Here is a 22,392-nt window from a genome sequence, read left to right on the forward strand (position 1 = left end):
TGTGACCAATTGAAAAACAGTAAGTTTTAAGACACATTTTGGTGTAGACTACAAAATACTGTCTTGTTACCTAAAACTATTTTACGTTGTTGACTGAAGGGCAACTTAATATTCAGTGCAATGAGAAAGATATTGTTCATATTCTGATGTCAAAATATCCATCCCAGTGGTTTAAATTTGGGTTGTTGATTTAACTTTCTGAAGAGAAGGATATGTTGGGGCCTGTGGTGCTACATTTAAGTTGATTAAATTCTGTCCTGCTGAGCATTACAGAAGACAAAGCTTACATAACATAAATCCACCTCTATTTTTCATAAGATACTATGGTTTGGCTTATTAAACAGCAAACAATGTATTTAGTGTGGCTATTTAGTGTAGTTGTAATAATAGATGCTAGAATTTATTTTGAACGTTACCAGCAGAGATATTTAATATGTACATAACAGCCAGTAAATTTGATAGTGAATTACCCAAATCCATTGTTTGTTTCCCCTTATAAAATCCTGTTATCTCCTGCATGACAATACTGTTGTCTTGGAAAATGCATGAGTTCTTGATGCGTAACATTCTGAGCAAAACAGCTATTTATTGTACCCATACTCTTATCCCACACTTTTTCAAGACCATTATTAGTAAATTTTGAGGTTAGAGAGGTACTGACCCAATCAAACATGTACAGAGCTTGGCCTCCAAGTTAATTAAATACGGGTTAATAACATATTATAAGGAAATCATTGTCCTTATTACAGTTATTAGGTAGTTAGTCAAATTATAGCTTCAAAGGAATGCAGAGCATGGAGAACTCAGGACTAAATTATGCGTTTGAACCTTAGGCTAGCTTTTACTGTTGAGACAGTTTGCTGCTAAAAGAAATTGTGTGTCATTGAAATTAAATGCCTTTCTGGGGATGGAAGGTTCCAGTTTTTAATGAAATTACTGAGTGTGGTGTAGCGAAATGATTAAAATCTGTATTCCGGGAATGTGGCGGACAAAGAAATCAATAAACGCCAGCAAACCTTTGCTGCTGGATGTGAATCCTGGGAATGAAATAAACTAGAGCAAAAATAATAATTAAAAACATATCAGCACATTAATGTATTTAGCATGAGTCTCATGAGACATCATCTTCACTAATTTTTAGCATACATTTTACTGTGTAATGAGCAGCTTTCTTTTCTCATCCCCGTATTAGGCAGCGTTTTTGCCCTTCCCCCAGCGCTCCTGCATCGCAATCATTGTGCTTGCACTTATTATGTTACAAATGACCGAGGTAAGGCTGACATTCTCATTGCATGCAAAAAGAGCTAGTCTGCCAAGCTTTTTTTTTCCTAATGAAGCAGCTTTGTGAAATCTCCCCATGTGTTAATACTAATGAAGATCCTCAAGCACAATTAAAATCACAGCCAGTGGCTGAAGAGGAAACAAAAAACAATGGCATCTTTCTACATATGCATATTTCTTTATGCTGAGATCAGCTTTATTAGAAATAGTGTTGATTTTTAAAACGCTTGTGTGTAGCACGTAACAAGGTTAACAAGCTGTACATAGTCTTGTCCATCTGCTGAGGGCAGTAACTCGGGTTTTCTTCATTGCACCGCGGTATAACTTTAAATCTATCGCGTTAGGGTTTATGGGGAGCCGTCCTGTGGCTCCTTGAGTGCACTTTAACCCTGCCCGAGTCTGAGGCGACGCCAAAGAAAAGGAAAAAGGGGAGGCTACCACGTGTGTAGTTTGCAGGGCTGGTGTGGGGAAGCGCAGCTCTTACTTTTTTTTTTTACAGAGAAGCACCGTGGGTTGTTTCAGGCGAGGCAAAACCAGTGGTATGTAAAAGATACGTTGTATGTTTTTTTGAATTCTTGTGGTGTTAGCTGGCGGATTTTAATGCTTCCCCATAACTTTAACTTCATTCCCCTGCCCACGTTGCCTGTTTTAACTGAATTTAATTTATTTCGTTCTTCTAGCGCATGAAAGGTGAATATTGCTCCCACGGTGCATGTATTTGCTGTGCTTCTTTAAAACGTCTCCTCTCTCGGAAGTGGGTCACCTTTCCCCCTCGGTGGATGCCCATTGTTTGTTTCACAGGTTCTGCGTCGCTAGGTTAATGTTTACGGCTTTACCTGAACCTGCTCTGCTCCGAGAGCTGCGGTGGGTGCCTGAGGGGGACCCTGTTCCTCCCTCGGTTGCCCGAGTCCTCGTTAGCGGGTGACTGGCCGGCTCGCACCCTTCGGACGTTGGTTGCAAAGCATGAACTACCGGTAACTTTTCCCGAGCAGAAAATGCCCGCCCGGAGCGAGCGCCGGGGCCGCGCCGGGAGGCCGGGATGCAGCGCGCGCTGCTCCCGGAGGAGCCGCCGGGCCGCTTGTTCCCGGGCTGGGGAGACGAGCAGCCCCGCTCCCGGCCGCTCCCCGGCCTCGCTGGAGCGGCGCCCACCGCGTCCCCCGGCGGCTGCAGCGCAGGCGCCCGCGGGAGGCACCGGCGGGGCCCGGCCCGGGGCACCGAGCGCCCGCCGCGCGCCCCCGCCCCCCCGCGCGCGCCCCCGCCCCCTGCGCGAGCGGCGCCGGAGAGCGGCGGGAGGGGCGGCAGCGGCAGCAGCGCCCGGGCCGACACCGGAGGGGCCGGCCGCGCTCCGGGCCGCGGAGGTGAGTGGCGGCCGCTGCCCCGGGCAGGGCGGGCAGAGCTCGGCCTGGCCCAACGCCCGCAGCCGCTGCCGCGCCGCGCCCGGTTGGGGCGGCCGGTTGGGGCTGCGGCCGCCGCGCTGACCGTCCCCGCCGGTGCGTCTGTGTCGCCTTTGTTGTGGCGGGGCGGCCGCCTCCGGGCGCCGGCGCGGTGCCGCCGCGGGCCCGGCCAGCGCCGCGGCCGGGCGGGGGGGGCCCGCGGGGAGGAGGGTCCCGGGGCAGCGGCCGGGGCGGCTCGGGACGGGGCGGCCGCGGTCCCGAGCGATTTTAAACTTTACCGGCGGCCGCGAGCCCGTGCCCGGGCCGGGCCGCGCCGGTCGCGTCTGAGCCCGCGGCCCCGCAGCCTCTGGCGGCGGCCGGGGCGGCTCTTCGGGGCGGCCCTCGGGTGCGCTGCCCGCCCGTCCCGCCCGTCCCGCCGCTCTCCTCCCGCCGCTGCCCCGCTCCGCTCGCCGGCCGGGGCTGTCAGCGCGGCCCAGGCGGGCCCGCGGGCGCGGAGCGGGGAGGCCGCGCGGGGCGGCCGCGGGGCAGGGCAGGGCAGGGGCGGCCGGCGGGAGCGTGGCCGCTGCCCCGGGGCCGGGCCGGCCTCCGCGGGCCTGTGCGGCGCGGTGCGGTGCGGGGCGCGGGGCCGGGCGGTGCGGGCCCCTCGGCTGCGTCTTTTGTGCGGGTGCTTCCTCATAAAGGGAAGCGAGCAGCTGCAGCCCGGCGCCGGGTTGTTGAAATTTATCCCTTTGTGTATATTACAATATCCTCCATTTTTCTGCCCTCTAAACAACGAGCCTTTCGCCATCTTGGGCAAATTTTTATTCCCCGAGTCTGTCCGTCTCGTTCAGGAGGGAATGAGTGGGAATCGTTGGATGCGACTCAAAGTTTAGGAAATGTTACAGGGACCGACAATGACGTCATGTAAAGTTTAAGGGGGATTTTTCCAGGATTGTGTGCTTTCCCCCGGAATTCCTGATCTCCTGTGCTGGGAACTGCACTTTAGAGAGAGGTTCCCGGTTGCGACTGCATCTTCGGGGAACGTTAAGAATCCGCCGCTTTCTCTGGTGTCTGGTTTCGTAGCAGATAGAGAAATAATAGTGCTTTTGGGGTCTCCTTCTCCTTCCCACTCTTTTGTTTTGCTGGTTTTTTTCCCCTTGTCCATTAGTAATTAATACGTAGCGCTCGCCGAACCATTTCGTTGTTTAAAAAGAGCGTTCCAGAGTTCTTATGTTAAATAACGAGTCATCTGGAGATGGGCGTTATTTTTGTTTACAGAAAGTAGTAATCTGGCGTGAGGGGCATGAAGCACTCGGTACAGAATCTTCCCTGAGGAATAAACAGTTTCTCCTTGGGATGAGGAAGATGGAAATACACGGTGGTTCCGTTCTGAAATGAGAGGTTCGGGGGGACGTATTTGGGAGCAATAAGCTTATCAAGCTGTAATGTTAAGAAGCTCCGCTGGGAAAGTACCTGTATGTCTGTTACCCGTAGTTTGGGTGATGTTTCAGATACTGTATCATGTGGGTGGTAAAACGCAGTTACTGTGCTAAACCTATTTAAAAAACCAATCTCTCTACCTCTGGCTGTAGACTCTATGTCAGCTGTTGTAAGAAGGGAAACGTAAAGGGTCCTGTTAATTTACTTCTCAATTGCGCTGCTTTTTTTAAAGTCTCATAAAAGTGTTTCTGGTCACATGATACAGCTCAGGGAAACAGGGCACTTGATAAGAAGCAACTGTTGTAGGGAAAGTTCTCTTTTCCATTCGTTTCCATATACTTGCCTTACTTGCTGTGTATTTACAGTCGCACTGTTTACAGTCGCACTAACGAGAACGTGAAACTGCCTGTATTTAATTTGCATTTTCTTTGTCTTCAGGGTTGGGAAAAACCTTGAGGACAGTTAACATGGAAAGTAACAGGAATAGCTGTTAGCACTGCGAGACTTCTTTCTGTCCAAGTCAGTACTGAATGACTGACCTAAAGTGTCCTTAAGGTGATGTTGGAACAAAGGTCAGATCCCTAACCCGAGGGGGGTGCGTGCGGTTTCAGGGTTGGTTTGTGTGTTTGGTTTTGCTCTTGTTTTTGTTGTTGTTTTTAAGTGCACCAGAAGATGTGGTTGAATGGGGGATGTCAGCTACGTGAATATTAGGTGGATGAAAATGTTTCAGTAGTTGAAAGCATGTACAACAGATGGTTCTAAATTATACATGCAACAAAGGTCTTGAAGATTTGACAGATTATAAATGGTGAGCAGCAGAGGATAAGTAGTTTCAGAAAATGATAGTATACTTGACATCTCCTATCTGTAGTAAACTAGCTACACATTTTGGTCACAATGCTGCAAAATCAATAAACTACATATTATAAGGAAAATGGTAGCTGAGGTAATGTTTGTAAAGTGTGTGTAGAGGAAGCATTAGGAGTTGTTAAGGGATCTCTGATGTTCAGGAAATTCTGTTCCCTTTAAGCAGGGGATATTTGTTTAATCATAGATGGTATCAATTCCTTGGAAGAAAGAATATTATCAGGTTTTGATGAAGTTCTTAATAAATAGAATTCTCTGGAGAGTAAATGTTTCTTCAGAGCATCAGGCAATGTTCCTTTTTCTTTACTGACCCTAACTCTGTTCTGAGTGGCACAAAATAAGATTTTGTGACTAATGTGTACTGAAAAATGAGAATTGTAGTACTGGTATTCCTCATCCTAATTTTTTTTTTAAACTACATACCACTCTGCTGGGTTCCTTACAAGTCAGTGGTCCCACAAAAAGTAATTGTGTTTAATATTTGTTCTTGTAGATTATTCTAGGTTGTCAAATTTTTTTTTAAGGATTGGGGAAAGAACTAAATACAAGCTTTTTACCCTTCGGTGAGAAATAGTTGATTTTTGTAAACATGCAATAAGATGCTTTACACTTTCAAAAGATAAATTGGCAATATTTTTAATGGAGGGAACAAGCATTGGTTGACCACTGCAGTATATTTATTGTTTAATCTTTATACTGACCTTGTGGCAAGAAGCAAGACTGAATTTTTGTATTCAGAGCAGACACTGAAAATGCAAATAAGAAAATAATGGAAGTATTTTCTTTTTAGGTCCTGTTGCCCTTTGCCTCCTTTTCTTTTGTTTGCATGTTTATTATAGAACTGCAGTGTAAAGGAGCAGATGTTTTGCAAAACATCCTGATGTGTTGCTTTTCTTATGGGAGTGCATAACTGTTCCTTCTGATACATCGACTTGACAGCTGGTTGATTTCATGGAACTGCTAAGAAGCCATTAGTGGTGTCATTGAATTGAAACAGAACAGTCACTCCCAGCTTGAACTGCAATTGTTAATGTCTTTGTTGCTACTTTTCTGTGCCTGCTCAAGATGTGGAATATCACGTTTGCAAAGAAAAGGAAGTTTGTTCTCTCTGTCTCATATCCTTGAATTAGGGAAAAGAGGCATTAGTAAGTGGCTGCTTTTAGGTTTATAATATTCTTATGAAGGCATCTCTGGAATCAAGAGCTCCTGGCTTTTGTGAGGTAGACTCAGCACGACCAGAAATGCAGTTTGCTGAACGCACAGACACCCTGACCCAGAAAAGACATCCCTCAGGTCTGGCTGCTTCACTGCCATTCCTGCCCCTGGCCTGATACAGGTATCTTTATATCAAACCAAATAGGTTGATCTTGGTTGATTTGTTTTTTATTTTTGTTTTTAATGAGCAAACTTTATTGTAATAGAAGATAACAGAAGGGTGGCACTGTCTGTTTCCATCACTTGCATAACTTGACCTAACCAAGATTCCCAAAGTCTTGCCAGTTTTCTCCCAAGTGTGATTCAAATTTTGAGTTAATTTGGGTTTACTGTAGTACTTTCAGTAATTGTCAAACTGCATTATAAACTAGTTTGTGATCATAAGTTGTCATTAGAAGAAACACCAACACAGGTGTCAAGGACAGCAGTAGTTTTTATGGTTGTTGGATAGTTCACAATATCCTGATCATTGACAAAATGTAGTAAATATGTGTTGGTCAACATATTTTAAAGAAATGGGAAGTTTGTGGTGAAGATAACGTTATGCAGAATTCAAAGTTTGGGTACAGATGATCTTCCCCACCACATCAAAGAAGGAAAGAAAGATCCTCTTAATGACTGACATTTTCACTTGTTTTGGGTTTTTTTATTCCTGCCACATTTTAACTTTAAAACTGTTTTTATTGTATTATTTCTGTGTAATGGTAGAATGAAAGTACATCTCTGTTTTAAGTGAGTGGTGGGGTCTGGAGTTCTTCCCTGCTTACCCTTTACTGATGAGGAAGAGAAACAAGGATATTCTATTAGTAGGGTTAGAGTAAATAGATCTGCCCCGATTCACTCTCTTTGCCTGTTTATTAAAAAAAAAAAAAAAGGGGGGGGGGGAGAAAACCCCAAAAAATAAATAAACAAGGAGTCTCCAGAAGATTTGTGTAGGTAAATAGTAGGTTCACATTATTTTTTCAATTTGTTTCCTAGTACTTTTATAAAGGTGAGAATGTATTAGTCTCCCAGTTACACAGATAAGGAGCCTGGTGCTCAAGATTTAGTCTTTTACCAACATCACGAGAAGCTGATGGTAGAAAGAAAAGCTGTCTGTACTGTGTAGTGTGCTGGGTAGATGTTTCCTGGCAAAATGAAATGTGTGGTTTGCTATTCTGCAGAGTAATGCTACTCGAGTAGGTAAGTGGAGAGCATGTAGTTGTCAGAAGAAATTGGGACCATGTTTTCATCCAGTCTCTGCAGAAGGACCAAGCAAGATGCCATGTTTTTCTGTTCCTTTGTTTCTTAATCATACAGTTTTAAGAAATACATGGAACATGTAATTGAATTAGCACACAGCTTCACTTGTGGTAAGTTCTTGCTTACTCTTTTATTTCTTTATTGCCCTAAATTTACGGTTATGTAATTGCCATGGTCTTGAGCCATTCCTTAAAAAGGAAAAAACCAGTATACTTTTTTTGAAGTCTTATACAGAAGCTCCTTTGCGATGGAAATGGAAATAAAAAAACCTTTCAGTATAATTTCAATTTTTGTTTCTTCTTTGGGCAAGGGAAGAGAAATTGTGATTTATTTTATTGCAGTAGAAGCACTTAGTGAGACCACCAGGTGAAAGAAACACCCTCAGAGAGTGAGGAAGTCTTATGTCTATTTCATTTTTTTAATGTAGCAAAAAAGAAAGGAGGATACAGGGTTTTTCCCTGCTTAGTTTATCAGAATTAATTTCTGTGTTTGACAGTTGCTAATACCAGTTTATTCTCTTTTTATGCTAATGTTTTTCACATTGGTGGGGAAATGAGAAATATTGAAGAGAGTATGTATTTTTAAATATCAGCTAGTGACAGATGATCTCAGATGTGCTGGGCTTGTCAGTGCCCATTTCATTCTTTCAGAAGAATGATGCCTGTTGCCATTAACATTTAGATGTCCCATTGCTTTCCAACTCACACCCATCCGGGCCTCCCGAATGTCTTGTTTTCTGTGTATAAAGGACATGAGACTCTTTTCACTTGATGTAGGTCAGGCATTGTAAAGAGCTGAATGGGTTAAGCCTTGGTAGTTTGCAGAAAGAGATTGCAGAGATTTTTCTAGCCCCTGAGGGAGGAATCGCAACAGAACTTCAAAATTCAAACTACTAAAGTGGTAAAGGGCACCCCCTGAAAAACGGTTCTACCTGATGGACTGTTCACATGAGCAGTGGTCCCATTGAGATCAGTGGGATGGGGGAGCAGAACACTTGTCTCAGGTCGTGTTTGCAGTGTAAGAACTTGAAAAAGAAAGTAAATTTAGAAACCAGACAGTGACTGTCAGATAACGTTGCCTTCTCTTTGGAGCCTCACACAGAACTCCTGCTCTGGAATTGTTGGAAGGGATAATGAAGAATTTTAGTTTTTGAATAATGGAGAACTCTACCAGTGTTTTATTGCAAATTAGGGAAGTGTAAGCTAGGTTTTCTTTAGAGTATTTAATAAATACAGTTGTTTAAAGGCAAAAAATAATCTGCCTAGCTGTTCTTGAGCTTGAATCTCAGTGGTGAGGCTGCTGGACAAGAAGCTAAACCTTTGAAATCATCTAGGGAGTATTCCTTCACTTTGAATACTTAGCTAACTTTTCTGGATTGTGACCCTATTTATTAATTGATGTGTATTGATGAATTAATGTTTTTCTATCACTGAAAGCAACAATGCATTGCATTGCTGTTTTATTTCAGAACAGTGGTTTGTGGCATCCAAATATAATCAGCAAAAGAACCCCACAACCTTCAGTCCTTTCTTGTATAAAAGAAAACCAGTTTGACAAAAATTATTGCAGAGGTGTGTTGGATGCAAAAGGATGTAATTGTGTGGATTTTGCCCCATTTTCCGTTCTTACACTTTTCCACAAGCATGCACTCATTAATCAAAGACACTGTACTCCTACTGAGGGCAGAGAGGTTCATCAAATTGGCAGCCAGTTTGGTGTAAAGAACAGTGTACTGAAGCTCTTAACGTGCTAGGACATAAATAAATCTAAGGTCTTTGTATGCAAACCCTGGAGGTTAATGCTGTATAATTCAATGTCCTGTCTTTGTTTTTATGATTGATGTTTTTAAGTGTTTGAAGCATGATGCAAGCCTTCAAGCAGGTCAGGGCTGACTGTCTGTCTGTGGCAAACAAGCATTAGCTTCACAGAGGGGCTTTAATGTGTGCTGCGGAGATTTTGTTATTTTTTTAATTTTTGTTTTCTTGGTGGGGCTGTGGTGGTTGTATTGCCTAAGCTGTTACAGGAACGGCCTGGAGAGTGGCAACCCCTGCTGTGATAATGGACTTAGTGCGTGAAACGCCGGTAGTTTGGTCCTGTTTGTTCTGAAGCTTACTGCTATTTGTATCCTTAACAGAACTAACATGTAGAACAAGCAAAAACTACTGGGATTTCCCTGAAGAAATAGTGCTGGGAGTTGGCTTTAACATGAATTGGTTGCATATTCATAATTTAAGAACAGCTGGTTATATCAAGCACGTAGTCATTTGCAAACCATTATAAACGATTCTACTCACACACAGAGACTGTGCTTGAGCCTTTTTTATTGATCTACCTGCATTTGAAATCTGGTCACTGCAGCCACACAGGCCTTTCATTTTAGTTGTGCTTGCATCATAGAACCGCCTCAGTATTAAATATTTTATTTTAACTAAATGCTGAATAGAACTATAAACTGTGAGCTTTGAAGAAGCAAAGTGTAAGGACAGTGACATACATCTTAAATATGAATTCTTGGTATTTAGAGCAGCCTAAAAAAGTAACCTAGCCAGCCTTTGTAGTCCTTTGGTAGCTTTTGTTGTTCCAAATAAGAAATCTTTCTTAGATTTAGCCACGGTTACCTTGCTAAAACTGTAGTTGCTGAAATTTGTGGCTTTCATGCATTGTATGCCCAGTGCTTTTTGAGCAAAACCCAGAAGTAGAAAATGTGATTGAATTACACAAAATGATAGTGATGTAAAATAGTAGTAAACACAGTCTTGCCAAGTATCACATGGAAAAAATAATGGATGTGTTAGGAAGGTACTGTACTCTTACATGGGCAACCTTATCTGTCATTATAATGTGAAAAATACATGCTTAGAAATACTGGTTAGTAATATCTATAAGCTGTTAGTAGAACTGATTTTTAAATCCCTCCCCGATTTCAATTTTGCTTTTCCAGGTTGGAAATAAAGTGAGGTGTTTCCACTAGTTTATACACTTAGTTTGAGAACTTTCCTGTATCTCTGCTTGCCCAGGGGCCTGGAACTTCCAAAAGAAGAACTATACTTTTGACTATAAAAATCGCTTTTTCCAAACAGCCTTAGTTTCAATGGGAATAAAAGGGAGCCCAGAATGCCCATTGTCACACATCTTTTGATCCAGTATGTTGTATGTGATACCTCATAACCTGGCATATAGATAGGAATTATTGCTGAGGAAAGTTGTAAATGAATTCCTACTTCATATGTATGGATCCAGAAAGGTGGGAAGCCATTAAGGAAGGTTCCTTACTGTGCTAGTCAGTGAATTAAAAATATCAGGCATACATGCCTGAAAGAGTGTTTTTTCAAGCTGCATCAGTTGATTTAATATAAGATATTATCACTCCCTACAGCTGTGGTCTTTTCTAAGTAGCTGCAGCAATTTAAAAAAGGCTAGACCCTAAGAAATGTAAACTAGTACTTTTCCACTGCTGCTCTGGTAATTTTTCATCCTTGGGGTTACCCTTAAGCACCTTTTCAATGTTGATGAAAGAGCTGGAGCAGAGATAATAGTTGAGACTGCAAGTGTGTGGTTTAGGAGAAAAGTGGACTTAGAAGAGTACTCAATAGTTAGATAATTGGGGGACCCAACTTTTATGACAACTGTAATGCCAGAAACAGATTTTTTTATAGCTCAGTTGTAAGAAATCTCAAAGCAAGGAGAATTCCTCTGGTTTGTTTGTTTGTTTGCTTTTACTTCCTAAGTCTAATATTAGTAACAGAAAAGAGTCTCACTGTGGCTCTTAGGGGAAAATTACCTAAGTGGGACTCTAAATTGAAGTCCCTCCTCTTTGAAACACTGAATGGGAATGGTCTGCTTGGTAACCATTGACAGTCAGACAACAGCCGGCAGCAACGGAATTTTTTGACCGTATTGTCAATATAGACAATGTAAAAAAGCTGCTGTCCCAAAGACAGTCTGAGAAATGGGAAGTTGAGATCCAAAGTCGTGATTAGAGACAATGAAAGGATGTGGATCATTGAAAAAAAACACAACAGAAATACATTCCAGCAATTCTTTATCTTTCTATTAATTTAGTAGAGAAAGCACTGGGATTTATTAATACCTGGAATGTGTTGGAGAAGGATTTGGGGGATGGGGTTTAAGCAAAGTGGGTGGAGGTTTGAGCACAAATAGGGGTGTCCTGAACTGCTGAGTCTTTGGATGGCATGCTAGAGGCCTTACTGTTGGCTTTTGTTTGGTTTTTTTTGGTTGTTTTCTTTCCTTTAACTTGCCAGCAGCTACCAAGTAGTGTTTGTATAGTTCAGTTGCTACTTAATGCATCTATGTGTGTTTGTAGAAGTAAATTTTAGAAAATAAAAAAAGGTTATATTCCTAAAATTACAGCAGACTGTTGTTACTGAAGGTCCTTTAGTGTTTGGCACCCAAATGTGATATTAGCACTACATTTTTCTGCAGTTGTCACCATTTTTCTCTTCTAGAAGTGCTTTTCAAGCTTTACTTCCCCCGCCCCCCCCCCCCCCCCAAAGGCTTAAATGTTTAGCACATGGTCTTCACTGAAGCAAAGGTATTTCTGAAGAACAGTGGGAAATATTAATTCCTTCCCTAGTTAAGCCTTGTCCAGAGGGTTAGTTTTGCAGTAGTTTTTTATAGTTGCATGAAGAAGCGTGCTCAAGGGTATGTGGAGAAGGAAGGAAGGAACTCTTGCATATTTTAGGGTAGAACTAATGTTAATTGCACTAGTAAATACAATTACTCAGTTATAAGTTACAAAATGTCCCTTTTCTCCTGTCACTGGGAATTAAAAGGAACAGATTATGTTGATTTCCCTTATATTTGTATGTGATAAAGACACAGGGCTTTTGGGAGTACTTTCCTGTTTTTTTGAGATATGTTTTCTATGTGTCAAACTTCCTGATTATCATTGAGGTAAATTTATAATATTTTGACTCTTGCAGATGCCAGTAAATTCACAGTGTTAACAGTTATCATGCTCTGGATATACAGCATATTGCAAATTTTATTGTGTTGATAAAAGTGGTTTATACAGAGTAGCATTTAAATGTAGCCTACAGTCTTTTTTCAGTCATGGAAATGAATTATGTATTTTGAGAGATTGTTAATAGTGTAAAGACTTTATAATAAAACAGGCATGTAGGGAGGACAATCACTTGTTGTATTTCTCTGCCTCTGAGTCCTTAGTTCATATAATTATTGTAGGTTTGGTATCTTGTGAAGTGCCTAAAATAAATATACGAGCAGTCATCTCATGGGATGATGTGTTCTGTGTCGTAGAAGGCATTTGAAATGCAGGTGGGTGGGATGTCTGACACACCTGGTAAAACTGAGTTAAGTTTTTTTTGCTTCATACATTGACCTCAACACAACTGGCCTGTATTCTCTTAATTTTATAAAACTTGGACTGAGAAAAGGGTTAATTCTTTATCATACCTGTTGCTTCCAGCAGCCTAGGCAATAATAGAGAGTAGTAGGATATTTACCTGATGGGTATAAATCTTAGCTGTAGTATGTTCTGTTTATACACAGAATCTTTAGTTTAGCTGCCCCTTACAGGTGCCCGTTTCCATATGTAATTTGAGTGATTCACAACTCAATACTTTGTAGTTTTCTGCAAAAGATTGTTTTAATTTTAAAGAGCTATTTGAGTGCCAAATTGCGGGTCTGGTTTGTTACAGTAGAATACTAGCTTCTGGGGAGACCTGTGACAGTAAAAGTGATCCAGAAATAGTCAATCAGTATTGTTGGCTGAAAATAGCACTGCAAGTTTTAATATGCTGTTTAGTGAGAACTGTTGATTGTGGAAAGCATTGACAAACACTTAAACAGTTTTTTCAGAGGTGGTTCAGAAGAGTATTTGAGATACACAGTATCTGGTGCTTAGAAGCAGAATTTGCATTTTATTGCATTAGGTTTTTAGCCTGGAGATGCCAATGACCACTGTTTAAGTTTGGCATTAGAGAGATTGGTAGATAGTTCTTACCAGCCTAGCAGAAATAAAGGGACAGTTCAGAGAATTTACTGGTGTTATTTAGTTATGTTACTCAGGATCTCAGAATGTCAAGGGTAGAAAAGAAGATTCATGTATCATTTTGGAGTTACAGTGACCTCATTCTGTGTTGAAAGGCTTCTGTGGCTTGGTAAGAAGGGGGTAGTTGCTGGTATAACTGTCACATTTTTTCATTAATATTTTTTAATTATGAAGTTTACCATGTTCCACTTGGAGAAAAAAGTAGGTTGACAAGTAAATCACTGGTACTTGTGAGTTGTTTTTCTGTCTTACTAGCCTTGAGAAGATGTTCACTGAATCAGTTAATGCCTGTTTTTCAGGTCAAAACTATGCAAACCTAAACTTCTCCCCTGAAAGGAGGGCATAACAGGCCTTTCATTTTGTGTCAATTCGATTTCTGGAGAAGACAGTTTCTTCTTCTGCAGCCAGTGTGGTCATTTGGCTCTGTCTGGCCCTCAGCCCATTGACTGTAACATGTCCCACTGCAGTGTCCTAATAACCACGTTACCTGTTTACTGAACATCTCTGTTGGTGTTATGGACAGAAAAAGGCTGAACTGGCTCTTGAGATCTTGCATTATGTAGGCAAAGGGGCTTCAGATTACTTGAAGTACATACCCAGTTTTGTAAGAAAACTTCACTTTACGTGAATGCACCGAATGCTTTATAGGTTTTGGTTTACTGAAATTTGGGTGTGTTTACAAAGTTTTACTCTGAAAAAGCAGCAGGCACATGCAGATGAGAAGTCAGTTAAGACCTCACATTAGTTAAGATCTTTTGAAATGAGTTAACAAACAACGTACTTCAAATTCATGAGACCTGTATTGATTTCTGCTACTGGGTAGCTTGGCTTTACAGTGAGGGATGTCAGATTTTTTGGTGGCTTGGTTACAGTGCATTTTTTTATAAAGTGTATTTTTTTAAATAGGATGTGATTTGAAAAGACTTTAAAGGGTACAGGCTGAGTTCATCTGTTAACAAAAAAAAAAAAGTGTTATCATGGTGAAAAAACATGTTTATGAAAAGATCAAACTGAACTAGAAGAGTCTAAGGAAACTTAGGTGGCTGCATGAAATTAATCTCTGATCAATTTGAAGTAATGCACATGGAGCAAAGTGAAGCAGGGACAATAACATGAACTCAACACGCACACTGATGGATTGTAAATTAATTACCTGCCATCAGGTAGAGATATTTGAGCCATAATGCATTAAAAATATCTGTTCTGTTAAAATACCAGTTCTGTGGCAGTCACAGTGCAAGTCTGACACATTACTGGGAGAGACAAAAAAAGACAAAACAGAAAACATCCAGGACACTGTATTAATTCAGGTCACCCTGTCAAGTAGAATAAAAAGCAAATAAAACTGATCGGAATAATCAGTTTTGGAACACATTCCATATGATAGGAGAGTATGTAGAGATCTCAAGCTTGGGCTGTGAGCCAGCGCTAGGAAGTCATGCTTGGAATAGTAAATAGAAAACATTTTTTGGCAGTGAAAAAAACCCTTGTATATTGTTGATATAAACCAAGAAGTAGTGTTTTTCACTTGATGCTTGGTTAGATTGTGGAATCATCCTTAGATGCTGTGGGGAGCAAAATTACGACGACTTGGAATGATTAGATACATTAATGGAAGAGGTGCTGATCCGTGGGTGCTGAACATGGTGACTGAAATGCAGTGCTGAGTTTGTTAGGTCTTCATGCTTTGATTTCTGGGAGAAGGGATGTGTACCTTTATTCTTCCTCAAAAGGTGTATGACTTCTGTAAATTGCCCTTTATTCTGAATTAGTTTCAGTTAATTTGTTTTTTCCAAATACTAGATATTTTGTGCCTGATAATTTGTGTAGATGCCAAAGGATGCCAAAAAGACAAACATTCTCTTAAGATTTAAATGAATATAGGGGTTTCTTCATATTTTTATGTGAGGGATTAAAAAGTAATAATTTTTGGGTTGTGATTTTTAACGCCAGTTGTTTCAGTCATCACTGGTTATCCTGTCCTTCACTCTTGGTTCCTTGCTGTGCTCTTTTTGCATTGAGTCTGTTGATGTGCCTTCTTCCCTCAACGTAACGTAATAGAGAATAATTTTACGTCCTGTAACTTCAACTTTACAGATTTTTCCCATTTCTCTTTACTTCCCTGTCCCCGTGTGGGTATGTTTAGTCTTCAAGTGTGATATTTGTACATGTACTCTTTACCCCACCCCTGCCATTTAAGTGTTTCCTTACCTTCTCTCCAGCACTAGGAAGTTAATTCTGAGGAAGGGAATCTTCTCATTCTGTTTCCTGAATAAATTCTCCGAACACCACAGCTGATAAGATGAGCCTCATATGTTTCTAAAATAGTCTGGATATCAAATACTGTCAAAATTGGAAATGGAGGGTTGCAAATGGTACATTCCATGCCTAGTCCTTGTATATAGTTTCTGTGTATAAGAAATAGTCTTCAGCTAACTGCACATTGCAGTGTTGCTTACATTGACTAGATACTGATGTATTTAATCCTGAAACAAGAAAGCTGGGGAGAGACTTTTTATAAGGGCATGTAAAAATAGGACAAATGGTAACAGTTTTAAACTGGAAGATAGTAGATTTAGGTTAGACATTAGGAGGAAATTCTACACTGTGAAGGTGGTGAGACACTGGCCCAGGCTGCCCAGGGAAGCTGTGGATGCTACATCCCTCGAGGTGTTGAAGGGCAGGTCGGATGGAGCTTGGAGCAACCTGGGCTGGTGGGAGGTGTCCCTGCCCATGCAGGGGGTTGGGACTGGGTGATCTTTAAAGTCTTTTCCAACCCAAACCATTCCATGATTCAGTGACCACAGGGGGACGAACTATGGTCCTTGCAGGTTGTAGGGCGTGACCTATTGTTAGTTTCAGCAGAGTCCAAAACAAACTAGAAGTTCCAGGATCAGAGGAGAAAAGCATTCAGAAGGAAAAATAGCTCAGGAAATGGGAGGCTTAAAGAACAGTGCACAGACCAGGGGAATCTCTTAAATTTTGCTGCATTTCCCTGGCACAGCCACGATTAAATCTTTGTCCAATCAACCTCGTTCTATTTTCTTATGAGACAGTGGCCAAATATAACTATGACTGGGTACTGCTTCCTGAGACTACTTTGGATTTAACTTCTGCTGCTTGTGGCAATTCAGGGCTGAGCTGCTCAGAAAGAAAAAAGCAGAAAACAAGCTATTTCTGTTCTAAAATGAATTTGAGACAAGCTCATTAATTATGGTGCCAGATATGCATGAGCAATAAATGACAACAATGCATTTGGCAGTATGCATCTTGTGTAGGAAGGGGGAAGGAAGAAGGATTGTGCCAGATAATGAAGAGTCCTCATCCTGTGCAGATTCTTTTATAAATGAAGAGATCGGTGCTTCAGATCATACTTCTGTGGTTATTTTCTGACTCGTTTTTGACTTCTAGCACAGGGTCTCTAGTGTTGTAATTTATGTTTATTAGCATTTTGGAGTACAGAGTTTTTTTTTTTTTTTTTTTCTCTGTTGTGAAGTAGCTGAAGTTACTCTGGTAACTTCTGCTTTACCTTTTGTTGACTCATCCGACTTGGAAAAAAAGCACTTGAGAATGGGGCTTTTGTTATGGGCTGGAGGAACAGGCAGTGAGATAATTTGTCAGAGAAGAGTTGAAGAGCTGCTTTGTTTTTTTTTTATTTGACAAGTAATTTAAAGATTTAACATATAAATATGTTGTGTCTTGAATTGTGTATGTTTTCATAAAATCCTAAGAGTGAACAATTTGCATTATAGTGAATGTTTCCATAAATGCCATTTAGCTGGGATGTAGGAAGTGTTTGGTTGGTGCAAGTAAAATTCCATTCAGACAAAACTGCACAGGTGTCTTAAAAGCTAAATAAGCTTGGTGTGAAAAATGTTTGGGCTGTGGACTGGGTTCTTACAGATCTCAACTGTAAATCCTAGACTAATTCTACTAATTCCTAGAGCAATGACTACAATGTTCTATTGTAAAAGGTTTTGTTTTGTTCAAGGGAACTTTGGAAAACACAGACTGTCTGCTTTGATGCATTTGAATACTTGTTATATTTGGATATTTCTTGTTGATGACTGGAAATGATCTGCTGTCAGTTTTAGAAAATTCACTTAAGCCTTGGAGAGTCTGGAGGTGTTTGTCTCCATATTGGCATATATAAATATTTGAATATTTGGACCATAGAATTACAAAATGCAACATTTTCAGTGTGCATAATGCACATTATAGCTAAAATGAAACAAGTATTAGAGGTAGAAATTAAAGCACATACTAGTAAAATAACGAAAAATTCAGTTCTGTGCATTTGGAATTCTGAGTCTGCTCTGCAAGTGTTAATGTCCAGAGCCATCTGAAACAGTGTCAGAGGTGCTGGTGTGACATTTTCCACAAGGAAGAGAATTTTCAGCAAGACTTTGCAGCACGTGGTTAGAATCTAGTTTTTAAAAAAGGTTTATATTTTTTTGTGTCTTCTTAAATAATGCCTTATGTCTTGCATTTATTTTAAATATGTTTTTATGATCTTTCTGAAAAGGTCTTCAACATCAAATAGAATTTTAGGAATGGGAGTAATGTGAAACAACAAATAAACACATGTAAGGTGTGTACGTAGGTTAGTTGGTTGGACAGCAGTGTAGTAAACATCAAAACTGCTACGTGAAAAGTACCCATTTCTTGTTAATTATGGTCTAAAAAACCCCAAAAGATAAAGCACAGTAGATATCAAATCAAAGAGTACATTGTTGACCTTGTATTAAATGTAAATGAAAAATGGCCTGTCTTAAAGACTTCCCACAACAGTGCAAGGAAGTTGCAGTTAAACTTGAGCTAATGTGTTTGGGTGGAGTAATAAATAAAATTGTTGGACCTACTTGTGTCCTGTGGAGCTCATGGTGGCTGAGGCATAGAGTTCACATCTGGTTTAGAGAAGGCCTGTTGTAACTTGTACCTAAAAACAAAAAGCTGAGAGAGGCCACCTGCTGCACACAGTTCTCAGCCTGTTTTCCATCTGGATCATCTGTGAAAGAAAAAAAAAAACACATCAGAAACGAGTGTGAACATGTTATCCTATGTTTTGGTTTTTTTTGAGTTGCAGCAGGTAACCCCTCAGAGGGATGGTTGCAGGCTCTTTGGCACAGCAATCCTGACATGATAGAGTTTTCAATGCTGAGAGAAGAAGGAACGGGGAGTGTCAGCACAACTGCTGCCTTGGACTTCCAGAGAGCAGACTTTGGCCTGTTGAGGAGGCCTGCTTCACAGAGTCCCTTGGGATGCAGTTCTGGAGGGCAGAGGAGTCCAGGAAACCTGGACATTGGTTGGATATTGGGAACAATTCCTTTGCTGATAGAGTTGTCAGGCCCTGGCCCAGCTGCCCAAGGCAGGGGTGGAGTCCCCATCCCTGGAGGGATTGCAAAGCCCTGGAGATGGTGCTGAGGGACATGGGGCAGTGGTGGCCTGGGCAGGGCTGGGGGAAGGGTGGGACTTGATCTTCAGGGTCTTTTCCAACCTAAATGATTATGATTCTATAAAGGTGCTCTCTCAGTCTCTCTCCATAGGAGAGGTGTTGCAGCCCTCTGATCATCTTTGTGGCCTCCTCTGGACTTGCTCCGACAGCTCCAAATTAGTCAGTGACTGGGCTCTTTTCATTATTTCAGTTGTAACAAAAATGCTATTTTATTACCTTTAGTAATTTTGGGTATTCTGTCTTGAAAACATAATAATATACACTTTTTCACATTAAAAAGTCTTGAACAGATCTCAACAATCTTTTCATTAATTGTTTCTTTCATTGCTAGGAAAAAAGTTTTCCTCACACTGAATTACAGTAGGCAGAAGAATGTAGGCTGTAAAAAATTTAGGCTGTTTTTTTTTTTTTGGGCAGATTCCGGGTTTGAGCATTTTTTTGTTTTGTTTTCTTTGGTTATATTTAACTTACTTTTCTATACACAATCATCAGAGAAAGAAGGAATGTATCATGTGGCTGCTGATCTGATGAATGTGCTACTGTTTGGATTATGGCAGTGTTTTGTACTTAAAGTTTGGCTTTGGTGCATGTACAGTATTCACACAGTGGTTCCTAATGATGAAAGGTACCATCTAACTTAAAAAGCTGCCTCTGATGCCTAGAATAGCATTATTTTAAGAACGAGACACTTTTGAATACCGATTCTACATAATGTAGATTTTTTTGAGAATGCTTAAAAAGTTGTGGTGGATCCAGAGCCTTGTTGGTCTTCGAGCTGCAGATTAACTTATACTTACATGGTTTTTTTTGTATTGGACTTGATGATTTTAGAGGTCTTTTCCAACCTTAATGATACTATGATTATATAATTAGAGGTTGAACTCAAATGCTGTTTATGTATTTGAACAAGTAATTTCTGATCAAACTCAACAGTTTCTGTAATGTTTCTGGTTACTCCTAGCTACACAGGGTGTTCCTTTGTGGCTCTTTCCTTTTAAGCACCTTTTGTCAGCACAGGTAAAACTTTATTACCACACTGTGTCTTTTCACATGTAGCCCGTGTGCCTGTCCATTCCATGCAGCAGCTTTTGTTTGCCGTTCATTTTCAGCCATAATTCCAAGTTTGCTGGACATTCAAAGGTAAAGGCCTACCCAGTTCCATGGAAAGCAGTCTCTGCTGCAGACGATGCTCTGGCCAGAGGCTGAGGAGGTGGGAGGTAGTGTGTGTGGAACATCACCCCTGCCCCAAGCACTTCTGGTTCTTCAGCACGTCCTCACTGGCCAGCAAGTGTATCTCCACTGTCATCACCAACCTTGCCCAGTGGGTTGGTGCAGTGTTCTCCTGTTTCCTGGAGAGGATCTGGTTTATGACAGGAGATTGACAAGGACAGTTGGAGAACACAGGGGAGTTGTTTTCTGTCACCTCAAAGTAGGATGCACGTGACACTTGCAATAAAAAGTTTTTACATGGTACCTTCTTACATGTGTTCTGTGTATAATGGAATGTGGATACTGGATACTAAATTGTACTTTTTGGATAAAGTTTACATTTTCAGAATAGATTAGGTATGATTTAAATTAAAATATTTTGATCATTTTAAAGTAACACAACTAGAACACCGTTTACATATACAACCAATAAGCAATCCAGTTATTTCTGCTGGTAAAAATACCTTGGAATCATTCCCATGTACACATACAAGTATTTCTTATGAAGGGCACAGATCTGCTAGTGTAGGTCATGCTAGTTTGTTATCTTTTCATTCTAGTATTACATGAGTGAACAAACATTTGCATTGGTGTGTGAAACAAAAGCTTGCTTTTATGAAATGCATGCATGTAACACAGTTTTACAGAGCTTTCATTTTAGTGGGGGATTTTTCAGAACCGAAGTCTGTGTGCTTAACAGTGCCATGTGAAATGGTCTGTGTGCATGGTTAGCTTGCAGAAAGCTGATTGCAGTTTCATCTTTCTCTCCTTGGAAGTGTTCAAGGCCAGGTTGGATGGGGCTTGGAGAAACCTGGTCTGGTGGAAGGTGTCCCTGCCCGTGCAGGGGGGTTGGAACTATCTATGATTCATCAGTAAAAGCAGGACTTACTCTTTTTTTTTTTTTCTTTTTTTTTTTTTTTTTAGTACAGTCATTGCTACTTTTTAACACAAATTAAGGTTTTGTCTTTTTTTTTTCTTCTTCTTTTTTTTTTAATATTGTGGACTGGGTTTAAATGAGGCAGTAGATTATACCTGATTTACTTTCATACTGTAAACCAGACTAGCAAGAGTCAGACCTGTTTGTCAGATATTAAAAAGCCTGCACAATTGGCCTCTATTGTAATATAGATCACACAGGTTCATGCATGTGGCAATAATTAACTTCTGTTGATGTTAAAAAAGAAGTCATCGTATCATTGCTGAAGAACAGGTTTGAGTATGTTTTGACTCAGCTAACACAAGTTAGGTGCCATTAGACCACTTAATTTAACTCATTTTGAACAGTAGAAGTGTAAGACTACAATTTTTTACAGGACTGGAAGAGAAGCCTTGTTTTTTAAACAGTAGATTTAAGTTGCTTTTTAAAAATAGAATATTTTGCATGTGGCAACCAATGAAATAATCAGAAATTGCACCTTTAAAGAGTGTGATCTCATAATTATAAATTTTCAATGTCTGTGTTGCTTGCTTTGCTGGTTGTTTTGTATGGGCCATCAAGCAGTGGTCAGGGGTCAGGCTACCAGGGGTCTGTAGATCACAGACTGAAAGCAAGTGTGTTACATCTTAGAACAAATGTGTATCTTGACCATCTTTACTTCTAAATGAAAAGTAGCTTGTTAATAAAAATTATTCCAGAGTAGATGATTACTAATTTGCTTTAATGTTTTTCTTCTGAGATAGTCAGATATGGATTGATACTCAGGGCAATATTGAGCAAATGCTTGGCATTTCTGTTGATACTCCTGGTAGAAGTGCTATGGACTCCACTAGTAGCAGAGTTAAATTATTGCTGAGCAGTGCTGGTAGTTTCATTCTTCAACTTAAGTTCCAGCCTTTATGAAAGGATACAGACGAGGATATTCTCAAATGAAACACTTGATGTATTTGGACTTCAGCTAGCTTGTGGCCTCTAGCCCCATTGTGCCTTGCAGTGGTCCCATCCACTCAGGTTTTAGTGCTGTTTTTTACAGTATTTTCTCTTTCAGTCACTGGGCAGACAGCTTTCTTCTACATGTTCATAACTTACCCTGTCATCCTTCATCGTAGCAGAAACCCGAGTCAAAACTGTGTTCTTACCCTGAACCTGAAAACTCACAGACGAGAAGAAAGTACTCACAAGCTGATTTTTGTCCAGAAAGAGTAGGGAAATAAAAGGAAAATAATCTGAAACACAAAGCTATAGGTATTTTCAATTGGTAGCCATTAATGAAGTATTCAGGCTTGCTGTAACCTATGCTGCTGTTTCCTTACCATCATCACCATTGGCCAGGCCATTG

General features: G+C 40.8%; 1 protein-coding gene across 15 annotated transcripts in view; it reads left to right on the plus strand.

Annotated features, from left to right (window-relative positions):
• Positions 1-1,720: 1,720 nt before the first annotated feature.
• BAZ2B (bromodomain adjacent to zinc finger domain 2B) overlaps positions 1,721-22,392 on the plus strand; it is a 137,191-nt gene continuing 116,519 nt past the window's right edge. For 13 of the 15 annotated variants that reach the window (XM_051623895.1, XM_051623905.1, XM_051623899.1 and 10 more), the window contains exon 1: positions 2,565-2,639. The gene's annotated coding sequence lies outside the window, so the exon portion shown is untranslated. Of the gene's footprint in view, positions 1,821-2,564; positions 2,640-22,392 lie in introns of those variants that run through there. The other 2 variants (XM_051623896.1, XM_051623898.1) reach the window with 2 other exon arrangements.

Source organism: Apus apus, chromosome 6 (genome assembly GCF_020740795.1).
Source record: "Apus apus isolate bApuApu2 chromosome 6, bApuApu2.pri.cur, whole genome shotgun sequence".
Classification (NCBI taxonomy): domain Eukaryota; kingdom Metazoa; phylum Chordata; class Aves; order Apodiformes; family Apodidae; genus Apus; species Apus apus.